This window comes from Nelusetta ayraudi, unplaced genomic scaffold (assembly GCF_046127955.1).
Source record: "Nelusetta ayraudi isolate G7.1 ecotype Tasmania unplaced genomic scaffold, CSIRO-AGI_Nayr_v1 ptg000037l, whole genome shotgun sequence".
Taxonomy (NCBI): Eukaryota; Metazoa; Chordata; class Actinopteri; order Tetraodontiformes; family Monacanthidae; genus Nelusetta; species Nelusetta ayraudi.
Genome location: NW_027466087.1, coordinates 1,245,692 through 1,259,351, shown reverse-complemented (window position 1 = coordinate 1,259,351; position 13,660 = coordinate 1,245,692). Strand labels below are relative to the sequence as shown.

Sequence of the window (13,660 nt, the reverse complement as noted above, 5' to 3'; positions counted from 1 at the left end):
GCTGACTTTGTGGACGGACGCGCCTGTTTTCAATGTGCTGCCGTCGATTCCATCGATCGCTTGCGACCTGATTCAAGTTGTGTGCAGATGCACCGTGGACAAAGGTTCCCCTCCTCCTCCATTCTCTCGGCTATTTGAGGGAGATGGTGTTCAAAAATGAACCTGTGCTGAACTTGTTTGTCTCAGTCCTGCTCAGCAACAAATTATTTTGTGTTAATGTTCGAGATGTTTGCTTTCATGGTCTTCATGTCTTCTTCCCCCCCCCCCCCCCCCCCCCCCCCCAGACAGCAAATAGGCTGTGGAGAGGAGATATGTTGTGTTTACAGACACCTGCAATAACAGTAATGATGAGACACTACTAAGTATGGCCAGTGAGTGGCACTGTAAGTTTGTGAGAGTGTAATTGAGACTGCATAGAGCAGGGGTCCCCAAACTACGGCCCGCGGGCCACATCCGGCCCACTGTGTGTCTCTGTCCGGCCCGCGTGAAGGCAGTCATAACCCCCCCCCCCCCCCCCCGCCACGTAACTTTGCCGACACGTTAGCGTAGCGCGACACCGATAGCGCGCTCCCGCTCCCGTTCCCCCGCTCAACAAAGACGTTAGCGCTATTCCCCCCCCCGTCAACGAAGAAAATGCCGGGACGTTAGCGCTATATTTCCAACCACCAGCCCCCCCCCTCCCGTCAACGAACCATGGCCCGCCGACATGATGCAGTTCCGTCATGTGGCCCATTGTAACTTTATAATGACGACGCCGGGAGGTGGGGCGCCGACCAAGTGCGTACACGGGAGAGGTGAGTGGAGTAGGCGGTCCTTAATGTGGACTGAGCTCGCATTCTGTTCGCACGTCCGTGACGAATGCGTTTTTATGCGACGCGAATACCAAAACCACCTCGGGAGGTGGTTTTGGTATTCGGATGACAAAACGGATTTGGACTGTTTGCACTTGGTTACTTTGTGTGTTTTTTGCCGATCGGAATACGAAAAACGCATGAAATGACCAAGTGCAAACAGGGCCAGAGGTCAGTGGTGACACAATGTGCTCTTCCAGGAGCAGCACTGAAGGTTTTTCTCTCCTCCCCTTTCCCTGTCACCTCTTTCCAAGACCGTTGGAGGAGTTTTGTCTGGTGCATCAGGTCGTTTTTTGTTGCTGCTGCGTCTGTGTGTGTTGGTTACTTTGGAAAATTCCATCCTCGTGTTGCTGAGTCTTCAGTCCTTCAGACAATTTCAGGTCGACGTTGGAACTATTCTATTTTCACACGCGTTCCCCTGCAAATTCAAATGCAATTGGGGGTTGCTGGTTTTTCACTTCGGACCAGCAGCAATAATTAAATTTGATCTTCCAATCGCACAGGTGAAATCAATTCATGCAAAATTTTGTTGGAGGCGAAGAACGAAAAAAACGTTCAATGCAACAATATACATGAAGCATTTTGCCTCTTTGGTGCCTCGTGTGCTCATTGCAGACCATGTGTTTCAAGGCTTCGCCTGTTAATGGCAAACTGTGATTTTCTTCTCAGTTTTTAAGTTTGTGTTCATAGAACCATATTTATAATAGAACGCACTGATAATAGAACTACAGTCAGAGTCAAAAACATCTCCTGCTGCAACGTAGCGAGAAGCCAAAGGTGCGCAAAGCTCCGACTCGGACCTGCGGGACCGTGGTCGAGCAAGGCCATCGCCAGCCTACGGCGGCGGAGCTATGGGCCGAAGGTTCCTACTGCCACCCTGCCACTCAGGGTGCAACAGGCTCTTTGCTGTCTGCTGCCATAAGTCCTATGTGAAAAAGGAACTGCAAACTGTTCAGGGAGAAACTTCAGATAAATGCAACTCTTCATCCATTCATTCATTCACGTTTATTCTTGAATATATATAATTGATATCAGTGACAGGCCGTGCATTTCATGTCTACCCATCAGTGACGTCATATTTAGTCCACCCTAAATTAATACATCTCATAATTTCCTCAGTGTGACACTACGGTTGGAGAATCCAGAGATAATCACACTTAGACATCGCATCACCTTCATACAGTTGACTCAGTCGAGCAATACCGCAATTTCCGGACTATAAAGCGCACCTGAATATAAGCCGCAGCAGCTAAATTTAGGGGGGGAAACAAATGTGTGCATATACAAGCCGCACTGGACTATAAGCCGCAGGTGTTTCATCAGGAAACTTGTTCGCGGAGCGGATCGGTTCGGCGGCTGCGAGCCTGCGACTCTGGACTCGCACTGCGGATCCTGTTTGCGGGGTCCCGCTGGTCACCTCGGTTAATTGGTATGGAGTCGGACCAGAACTCGACAACAAGAGCAAGACAAGAGAACATACAGACGAGAGCGCGAGCGATCTAGCCAGATCGACTGCCTTTAATTTAGTTTAATTTAAGTCGTTGTTCACGCGAACTGCCTGTCTCACTCTTTGCTTGAGAAAGGTCTATGACCCAAACGTCGCACTAAAGAAATTTGCAAGTTGGCCATGTGTGCGGGAATTTTTTTCATCAGTTTGGACTTTATTGTCCCCCTCCGACGCACCGGCCATGTCAATAGATGTGCAAGGATTTTTGCCTTCTTTTTTTTTATTTACATGAAAGAAATCTTGTAAAATGTCAAATCCTGTAAAATTCACAAACTACACACAAAACTACTTGAGGCGATCTGTCTCAGTGAACCATGAGAGTGAAGCACAGAAAACAGCACTATCTCCACAGTTTGCGTGAACATCGTTCTGATATAGAACACAGAAGTTGGCTTAACCATCGGCGAGGCCTTGATACAAAAGCTTTTAATACCAGGTGTGTAAAACAACGACAAAACAGACAGATTGTGCCATCATTTCATTTTGGGCCATTGCAGAAAAAAAATTATTTTGACCACAACTCGCGTTTAAATGTAATCAGTTCAAATCCAGAAAAACACAGGCGAGCAAAAACAAAATGACTATAATAACAGAGTGCCACGCTGCCGCTATTATTCTGAGCCGGTCTTTAAATTCACACAATACACACACCAACCCACACACACACACACACAAACACACACACACTCCTTACCAAAATGTTAAATGGGCATGTGTGGGTCACGCTTTCTGGATGATTTCAGGTTTGGCTGGTCAGATTAGCAGCAGGAAATCCTTCACTGGCGGAAAGCTTTTCCCTTTTGTGTCTTAAAGATTCAAAAATATAGTTTGGAAAAACAAGGTGGAATGTCGTAAACAATGCCAAGGAACAAATTAGCCGTGGCCTCTGATGGATGACGACCAATTGATCACGGCGGCGATTGTGTGCGTGTGGCCCCTTCACAAGGAGTGACACACACATCACGGCATGCAGCAGCATTGTAATAAAGGCCTCTAGGGGGGAAAAGCCAGGGGTCTGGTATACTTCAGGGCCTTACACACCAGTTCCTAAAAGCTCTGTGCAACTTCCTAAGTATTGTGAGGAGAGACGCGGGCCAAAAATCTTTTGCAAAGACAGGAAATCGAATTGAATATGGCAGCAAAGTCCCTCGGCAGCTTTGGAGTCGAGGTCAATGCAATATTGTTGACCATAGGAAGCTTGTCTCACTTATCAACACTGAGGAGAAAACAAACAGAGGTGGGTCTTTAGTTGGATATCTCGCTGCGGGGGGACGGTGACATGGAGAAGTGGGGGTTTCCCAACGGCTCAGCACAGCCCTGCAGGCTCTCCTGAATGACCCGACATGAGAGAAGTCAATGCTTTGGAGGAAAAGCAGCCAGCGCAGACCTTTGTTCCGTTGTTCCTGTTTATTATTTTTTTTAGGCCAGGTAAAGTCGGGGTGTGGCTGCAGGCCCACAACAACCAGCTTTGGTGTCTCGCACCAAGCAGATGTAAAGATTCTAAATGTATAATGCAGAAAGGCACGCATAAGGATATGACATATACAGTATGAATATAAACATAATTATGTATGTTATTATTATTATTGGGCGACACAGTGGCGCAGTGGTTAGCGCTGCCGCCTCACAGCAAGAAGGTCGTGGGTTCGATTCTGGGGCCCGGACCTGGGACCTTTCTGTGTGGAGTTTGCATGTTCTCCCTGTGTCTGCGTGGGTTCTCCGGCTTCCTCCCACACTCCAAAAACATGCATGTGAGGTCAATTGAACATTCTAAATTGTCCGTAGGTGTGCATGTGAGTGTGAATGGTTTGTCTCTATGTGGCCCTGCGATGAACTGGCGACTTGTCCAGGGTGTCACCCTGCCTTCGCCCTAAGACAGCTGGGATAGGCTCCTGCAGACCCCCGTGACCCTGAATAGGAATAAGCGGGTATCGAAGATGAATTAATGAATGCATTATTATTATTATTATTACAAGACTATAATCAGAAAAGCAGTTCAGCTGTGTGTGATACGGATGGGTGCAATGTGAACCATGCACTACCACTGCATTACTGCAGGAACAAGCTGAAGTCTGCACAATAGAAGGGCGATTCAACACAATGCAATGCAAAGAATGTGGCGCTGATCACTAAGTTGTAAGCTGTGGTGTCAAATGAATAGAGATGAGTTGGTGGAGCAGAGTTGGAAAAAAAGATTGAATTTATTCATTTCTAAGTTTAAAGTATATGTGGGGACTTTATTTATTATTCATTTATTTTGTTGTATATTTGTGAATTTTATCTCAATGTATTTTATTACTATTTTTATTTACGCTTGACTCTCACCTCTTTCTGTACCTCCCGGGCAGCACAGCGAGTCGGTCCCTCACAGTTCAGTGTTGTATGCACGAGGGTAAGTCGTGTTAATGGATGCTGCTGCGATTTCTAACTATTTTCTGTAAGAAACACAATCTGTTAATGTTCCAGTCGGTGTGCACTGATTACATGCTACGGTTACATGGTTGTTTTATGTTTGGTTTTATTCATTTATTTTTGTTTTTATTGACCAATTGTGCTGTGGCAGGCTGCTATGCGGTTAGCGCAGCAGAGATAACATGTCGCCGACTCGCTGGCCCTTTTTTAAATTTTTTTCCCAAAGTTGTTATTTTGTCTGTTTTTGCCACCTCTGTTTAGGGAACAAGAGGTGCAGAGAGACCGGCCAGAAGACTGTTAAAATGTGTTTTATTGTCTTCTGCAGGTATGTTTCCTTGGTTAAATGATATTCATTTTGCTGTTTTTCTGTCGCCACATATGCAGTGTCACTTTGTCCAGTAGGTGTCACTGTTCACCTGTTCATAATGGTTTGGGCCGATGTCCCATATTATGCAAAATACACTTTAGTGCGGTTTCCTATCAATTACATGCATCCACCGGCCTCTACGATCCCACCTGGTATGAAAAAAGTCCGTCCTCGACCCTCTTCAGCTTTCTCCTTCTTTCCAAAATGTGTCCTTCAAACGGGCAGATTGAACTTCCGTGACTGAGTGACGTCACTAAGACACGGAAGCGCACTCAAACCCGCCTCCTCAGGTTAGTGGCACCGCCTCTGGCAAAAGTTTGTCACACCCACAGAAATTCTTAGAAGCTGCGCCATGTTTTTCTGCTCGCAAACGCTCCGGCGAGAACAATGGCGAAACTACGAAGTAATCCACAAAATCTTTGAATTTAATTTTTTTTTTTTTTTCTCCTTTGTCTGGTCTGGCCATAATGACAAGCAGAAGTGTCTCTGAATGTCTATGATGGCTGACAGATTTTATTCTCAGAGGTAGATCTTGAGAGTGTGAGCCACGTGGGTGGTTTCAGGAGCTACCTCTTCAGTGGTTTTATTATAATGTTCTTGGTGACATTCTGGCCATGACCGGACTGAGGGGGATAGATAGGGGGGTGAGTAGAGAGGGGAAATGAGTGTGTGTGGGGAGGGGGGGTGGGGGGGGTGATGAGATGATGAGAGGGATAGAGAGAGAGGAGTAGAGGAGGCAACTGGCAACAATATACAATTGTGTTAAAAGAGAACAAAACAGATCATAAATATGCATAGCTAATTGTCAGATAGTGCATATATACCCATACAAACATACATGCGAGTTCATACAGTGATGATAATAATAATAGCGATGATAATAATAACAACGTTAATAGTAATAATAATAATAATAGTAATAATAATAATAATAATAATAAAAATAATAATAATAATAATAACAATGATAATAATCTACTCATGTAGAAATAAGACAATAAGCTATGCAATAGTGTACAACAGTGTACCCGCGCTTGTGTATATTTGTGTGTGTGTGTGCGTGTGTGCGGGTGTGTGTGTATATTTGCATGTGTGTATACTTGTGTGTGTGTGCATGCTTGCATCTGTGTATACGTGTGTGTGTGTGTGTGTGTGTGTGTGTGTGTGTGTGTGTATGGATGTGGTGGTGTGTGTACCTGGATGTGGGGGTGGGTGTGTTGAATTTAATTTTAAATTATAACATTTAGCAAAACATAACGTAATCCCCTTTAGTCGCAACGGACCATAGTCCGCCTTTAAAATTGGCCTGCATTCTGCAATGAGAACCGATTCAGGCGTACTGGCTCCAATCCTGGACGGTCCACCATGCATTTGAGATCCCCCTCCACCTCCCGCAGGCGTCTGCTAACCTACAAGATATTACAAAGTATAAATGCCATTGTGTCTCAAAGATGTATGCAATAAACCATAATCAAGACAAACTAGATTTCATTTTTGATATCTTGACTCTTACCTGTGGTATCTCCAGGCAGCATACATTTTCCTGCTCCGTGGGCATAGTGTTACAGTTTCCACAGGAGCACCTGTTGTAATATCACCTGAATGAAAGTTGCCAACACAAGCACAGTTGGATAAGACTTGTGACATTTGTCTCACGTTGAGATGGAGAACAGTAGCGTTTTAAGCAACATGGCAACTGCCTCTAATTTTGACCATGGCATATTGTGGATACAGACATATTTAAACTTAAGTTAACCCCCAAAAAAGAGAAGTATAACGTTACTGCACTGTTTAAAAAAATACTCATTCACCAGAAGAGCTTGAAGTAATGACGAGACAGCGGTGACGAAGCCGTTAGCATGAGCTAACGTGTAAGTAACAGTGTAACTGTAACAGAGTAAAGAAAAAAGAAAAAAAAAAAAAAAAAGAAAAGAAACAAAGAAAATGATTAAGTTCATTTAATCATATGTGGGGACTTTACTTGTTATTTTTTTTACTTTGATATATATTGTGAATGCTATTTCAATGTTATTTTATTTTATTATTATTTTATTTAAGTTTGTCTCTAATCTCTTGCCGTATTTTCCGAGTTTGAGGAGCGAAGCGGAACTATCCCTCAGTTCTATGTTGTATGAATGAGGGTAAGTTTGGTTAGTGAGTGCGGCTAGTGTGGCAGAGCAAAAATGGCCAACTGTTGTAATTATTGTTGTTTTGTTTAGAGACAACAAAGCCAGAAGACTTTAAAAACCTTCGTTTACTGTCTTCTGCAGGTATGTTTTCTTTATTATTTTCCTGTTTGTTCTTTTCGTGTCTTTGGTTTTACCCCATATATGTATTGTCACTTTGTCCAGTAGATGTCACTGTTCGCCCGTTCATTGTTTTTGAGTGAGTTGTATATTGTGCGTGTCGACGAAGAGTTCTATGTTGTATGAATGAGGAGACGACAAAGCCAGAAGACTTTAAAAACCTTCGTTTACTGTCTTCTGCAGAAAATAAAGAGGTGAAAAACGCAACTCTCCAGTCTACACATCCGTTACATAACAACACACAAAGTAAAAACTTTGAAATATAAAGACGCACAGTATTTGTATCTTACCACTCTAAAATGTCCTGCTGCAGTCGCTGAGTCCGAATTTCTGCCGAAGCCTCTCCCTCTGGGTCAGACTCTGGCTCAAACTGGTACGGTTGCACCACACTGCTTCTGCCAGCCATGACCGAGTCGCTTCGCATTCACAACATAAGCACATGGCTACCGGAGCCGAAGTCACAGCCCCTTCGCGAGAGAAGGGCGTGGCCATGTGCAGCTCATTAACATAAAAGTGACAGGCCCTAAAACGGGCTGTTCCGAACAGAGCGGTTTTTTGCTGATTTAGGCACAGTGAAAATATTAGATCCAAAGTCAATTTTGACTAATGCAGGTCACAGACAGGCCTTTTACACATTAGAGAACTATTTTATATGTGGAAAAGTGGCATAATATGGGGCCTTTAAATATACGTTCTTTTCCGTCTGTTTTTCTTGCTGTTTCCTAGTGAACTGCATCACAATATATTGTAAACTGCATATTGCGATGTATATTCAGAGATAATCAACAGCGAGTCAATCCCTCACAATTCCGTGTTGTATGTACGAGGGGAACAAGAGGTGCAGGGAGACAGGCCAGAAGACTGTTAACATGTGTTTTATTGTCTTCTGCAGTAAATAAAAGATGGAAACATAGTCCCTGGGTCATCCCTGAGACCAGTCAACACACACAACCGTTAGATTGGGAAGGACTAGTTGAGGCATACCGACGAGTGTTCATTGCTAAAATGCGCAGAGACCTCCGCGCTGTCCAGGTTGAGCTCGATCAGCGACAGATTGTCCAGTGACTTGACACCGCTGGTAAAATACATGGAGGCTACTGACATCTGGTGGCAGGGAGAAAACATTACAATACAAAGTGCCATGATGTAAAATGTATTACAAAAATCTCCAACTTGCCGGTGAACTGGACAGAAATTAGGGGAAAGTCTCACTCAGCCTCTTTTGCATGTGTATATTAGAAATGTATAGGGTCTGGTGATTTTAATGTAACAGGTACAACCTGGCTATAAATGTGACAATGTTACTAGCAGGTGGATCCTATTTGTGGTGTGGTTAACAGTGTTTTCAGGGGGTGTTGTAACAGAAACACTGCCTCTGTATCCTTAATCCAGCCCTGCCACGAGGCCACAGCCCACTTTTGGCTCGCAACCCTCCAGTTGAGAAACACTGAGATAAGCACTGATCAGTGTTGGACAACCTAAACAGGAATAATATTTTCATTTCCAATTAATCGCAGAAATATGCAGCATTTTTTCCACTGCATTAGACTGTGAAATAATTTAACAGTGTATTCACACTCACTTTTTCCTCTCCAGCTGAACTACCCATTATGTGCACGATACTGCTGCAGTCTTTGTGTGTCCCTGGCAGGTGATGACCACGACACTGGGAGCCGGAGGAGGTGCCATCGCTTCATCTTTGCTGCCAGCTTTAGCCACAGATCATGTGCAATTTTGGACTCTTGCCCTCTCAAACAGCAGCTATACCACCCCACCACTTAACATTCAAGCCTATTTCAATTTTAGAATAGTAGATGTATAAGACATATCTATTCATATCTACGTGTTTATATTGATATACCTCATATACTTATGTGTATGTCTGTATTTTTATATTTGAATTATATATATATATATCACATTGTACACACACATATATATATATACATGTATGTATATATATATGCATATATATATAAAATATATATATATATACAGCGCCTTGCAAAAGTATTCACCCCCTTTGCTTTTATCTATTTTGTTCGATTTCAGCCTGTAATTTAAATGTTTTTCATCTGAATATTTCGTGAGATGGATCTGCATAAAGTAATCTAAGTTGGTGAGGTGAAATGAGAAAAAAAATATATAAAAGAATAATTTAAAGAAATAAAAATGTGGAAATTGGCATGTGCATATGTATTCACCCCCTTTGCTATGAAGCCCCTTAAAAAGTGCTCGTGCAATCCATTACCTTCACAAGTCACAGAATTAGTTCAATGAAGTCCACTTGTGTTCAATCTAAGGCCCTGTTTGCACTTGGTCATTTCATGCGTTTTTTGCTGATCAGATTACGAAAAACGCATGAAATGACCAAGTGCAAACAGTCCAAATCCGTTTTGTCATCCGATTCCCGAGGTGGTTTTGGCGATAAAAACGCATTCGTCATATAATATATATATATATATATAAAGTTACAAACCAGAAGCGAAAACAAATCATTTTTGTTAGACTTGTTTATTAGCATGCTAATAAATTTCATTCCGAATTAGCGTATTTTGTCAGCGGAGCAGCGGTCGCAGTTTCCCACATATGTGATTAAATGTGCGACGTTGCATCCGAAAATTTGCCAGCCACTGTTGATCCGAAAATAAAGTCGTCACCACTCTGTCCCACCAGTCGTTACTCCTCGTTCGGATCCATACGAGCCGCAGTAGAATTAAAACGAGTGACTTGATATAGTGCGCAAACAGGAAGTTGATTCTTATTCGCTGTCATGTAAAACTCGCCGTGGTTTTGCGCTTTACTGCCCCCAGTCGTTAAAAACGGAAATGACGCATGTTGCATTTGCATAGGTTCGGGGGGGGGTGATGCGATCACAAATGGCACGCTCGAGACGCATGTTAACGGCTAAGTGCGAACAGATGCTGCGAGATCCGTTCTCGTGATCCAATCACGCAAAACAGTTACAAGTGACCAAGTGCAAACAGGGCCTAAGTGTCACATGATGTGTCAGTATAAACACACCTTCTCTGAGAGGCCCCAATGGGCTGCAACTCTACTTAGCAAGAAGAATCACATCATGAAGACCAAGGATCTCTCCAAACAAGTCAGGGACAAATTTATAGAGAGATACAAGTCAGGACTGGGTTTCAAAAAAATATCTACATCTTTGATGATCCCCCGGAGCACCATCAAATCTATAATCGCCAAATGGAAACAACACGGGACCACAACAAACCTGCCAAGACAGGGCCGACCACCAAAACTCACAGACAACAAAGAGGACATTGATCAGAGAGGCAACACAGAGATCAAAGGTAACCCTGAAGGAGCTGCAGAGTTCTACAGCAAACACTGGTGTGTCTGTCCATAGAACCACAATAAGCCGTACACTCCATAGAGCTGGGCTTTATGGAAGAGTGGCCAGTGAATACCTGTCAGTGTTAAAAATAATAAGAAGGCACGTTTTGAATTTGCTAAAAAGCATGTGGACAACCCCCTAAATGTATGGCGGAAGGTGATTTGGTCAGATGAGACTAAAATTGAACTTTTTGGCCACAAAGGTAAATGCTATGTCTGGCAGCAACCCAACACTTCCCATCACCCCAAGAACACTGTCCCCACAGTGAAACATGGCGGTGGCAGCATCATGCTATAAGGATGTTTTGCAGCAGCAGGGACGGGGAAATTGGTCCGCTTAGAGGGGAAGATGGATGGTGCTAAATACAGGGACATTCTGGAGAAAAAACTGTTTCAGTCCACCTGTGATTTGTGACTGGGACGGAGGTTCACTTTCCAGCAGGACAATGACCCGAAGCATACTGCTAAAGCTACGCATGAATGGTTTAAGGAGAAGAAGTTAAATGTGCTAGAATGGCCTAGTCAAAGCCCGGACCTCAATCCGATTGAAAATCTCTGGTTTGACTTGAAGACTGCCGTTCACAAGCGGAAACCATCCAACTTGGAGGAGCTGGAGAAGTTTTGCCATGAGGAATGGGCAAAAATCCCAGTTGAAAGATGTCGCAAGCTCATAGAGACCTATCAGAAGAGATTTACAGCAGTAATTGCTGCAAAAGGTGGCTCTAAAAAGTACTGACTTCAGGGGGGTGAATACATATGCACATGCCAATTTCCACTTTTTTATTTCTTTAAATTATTCTTTTTATATATTTTTTTCTCATTTCACTTCACCAACTTAGATTATTTTGTGCAGATCCATCTCACGAAATATTCAGATGAAAAACATTTAAATTACAGGCTGAAATCTAACAAAATAGATAAAAGCAAAGGGGGGGGGGTGAATACTTTTGCAAGGCGCTGTATATATATATATATATATATATATATATATATATATATATATATATATATATATATATATATATATATATATATATATATATACATATACATACATGTATATAGATAATAGTGACAGGCAGGTAGAATATATATAAAAGAACCTTCAATGATAATGACAGAGCTTTATTTATTGTTTTGTCATCATTAAGATAATACATATAATACATAAGCAGAATATGCACTGATGGAAGAAACAAGAGAATAAATCCCCACCTGTGGATTTCACACAGTAACAGCTGAGCACATGCAGCATTTTAACATGGCAAGTCAAAGTACTCAAAGTACTACGACCCTTCTGTCATTAATATCCAGCTGTTTTTCCCTCTGATGACGTCATACCTCACACCAAATGTCATTTTACATATCAGCTGATTAAAAACACTGATACACAAACGATGCAAAGCGCTGCACTGCTTCACTCAATGGACGCGTGAAGGCCAGGACAAAAGAGGGCGCCAGAGAGCAACAGTATGTGTCCGTGTAAAGTGAGAGTAGTGGAGCGTGTTTTCAGGAGCACAAGGAAGAAATGAAAGAAAGAAAGAAAGAAAGAAAGAAAGAAAGACAGAAGAGTGAAGGCAAAATGATTTGGTTTCCAGGAGAGGTAACTGTTTTTAAAAGTTTTTGAGCCCACACGAGCGTCTGAGGGGGATACTGTAGTGTCAGAGAATATTGCAGTATCATCCTGCCTTCTTAGTACTGAACCAAATGAATATGGTGGAAAATAGCAAGTGTCAAAAGAAGAGAAAGAATTGATGGGTGAGATTTCTGGGAGAGTTTTAGCTGTTAAAACCTGCTGGAAGATGATTGACGGGTGGTTTGTCTTTGCAAAATGTTCATGTCACTCTGATATGTTGGTGTAAAGTACTTTAGTAGACTGCAGAGTATATTCTACTTCAGATATCACAGTTGTATGTATTTATTTCATTTTTTTCATGGGTGGGGTCGGACAGGATGCGGTGGGCTCTGGATAGGCATCGGCTATCTGCAAAGTGGCAGATGGCAGATAGCAGAGAGCCTTGATGTCTTTTTGATTCATATAGTTTGACTTCTCTTTGCTTTATATCGTTGCTGTTATGATTAAAATGTCCCCAATGTGGGATTAATAAAGGCTTCTATTGCGTTCTATTTTGTGTTCCTTGCTGTTCTATTCTATGGTTGGAGCGCCCTCTGCTGCATTGGAGGAAGAACTGCAGTAACAGCAGCGGTAAGAGAAACAGCAGCAGTATTAATATAATTTTAATAATAATAAGTCAGAATTTAGAGGAAATATTCCAGTAAAGTATGAATACCTGAAGAATCTACTGAGGTCACTGAGTATTTGTACTTTGAGGTTGACCATCGTTCACTGGGAAACTCCATCAGCTTCAAAACATTTTGAAAAAAATGACAAAATCAAAACACAAACTGAGTTTCATCTGGATGCAGTGAGAGACTGTATGAGCGCCACAAACACAGAGTTAATCCACATCATTAAATGAGTGGTGCAATAGTGACAGGCAGGTAGAATAACATGGTTGGAAGTGACAGGATGACTGTGGCCTCCTGATTGAACTGGACACAGGTGACTTCCTGTGGGGATCATCTCACTCATTGACCTTCATTGAAAAGTGAAAATGCTAATATGACAATAAGAAGTATCAACAATAACAATGTTATGATGCTGGGCGGGGAGGTGGGGGGGCCGGGGGGGTGGGAGTGGTCCCGAATCTGTTTCCAAAAAACAATAAAATCAACTTTGATTCATTAAAACATTGTAAACACATTATCTGTGATTGCAAGTTTATTCTGAAAGTCTTTGTTAACTGATCTGAAGTAGATTTTCTTTTCAAGGTATCTGTTCTTTACTTGAGTATTT

The 13,660-nt window shown here is 42.5% G+C and overlaps 1 protein-coding gene across 1 annotated transcript in view; it reads left to right on the top strand.

The window, feature by feature from the left end:
- LOC142892570 (ribonuclease inhibitor-like) overlaps positions 1-13,660 on the top strand; it is a 244,527-nt gene that overhangs the window by 217,676 nt on the left and 13,191 nt on the right. The window lies entirely within an intron of this gene.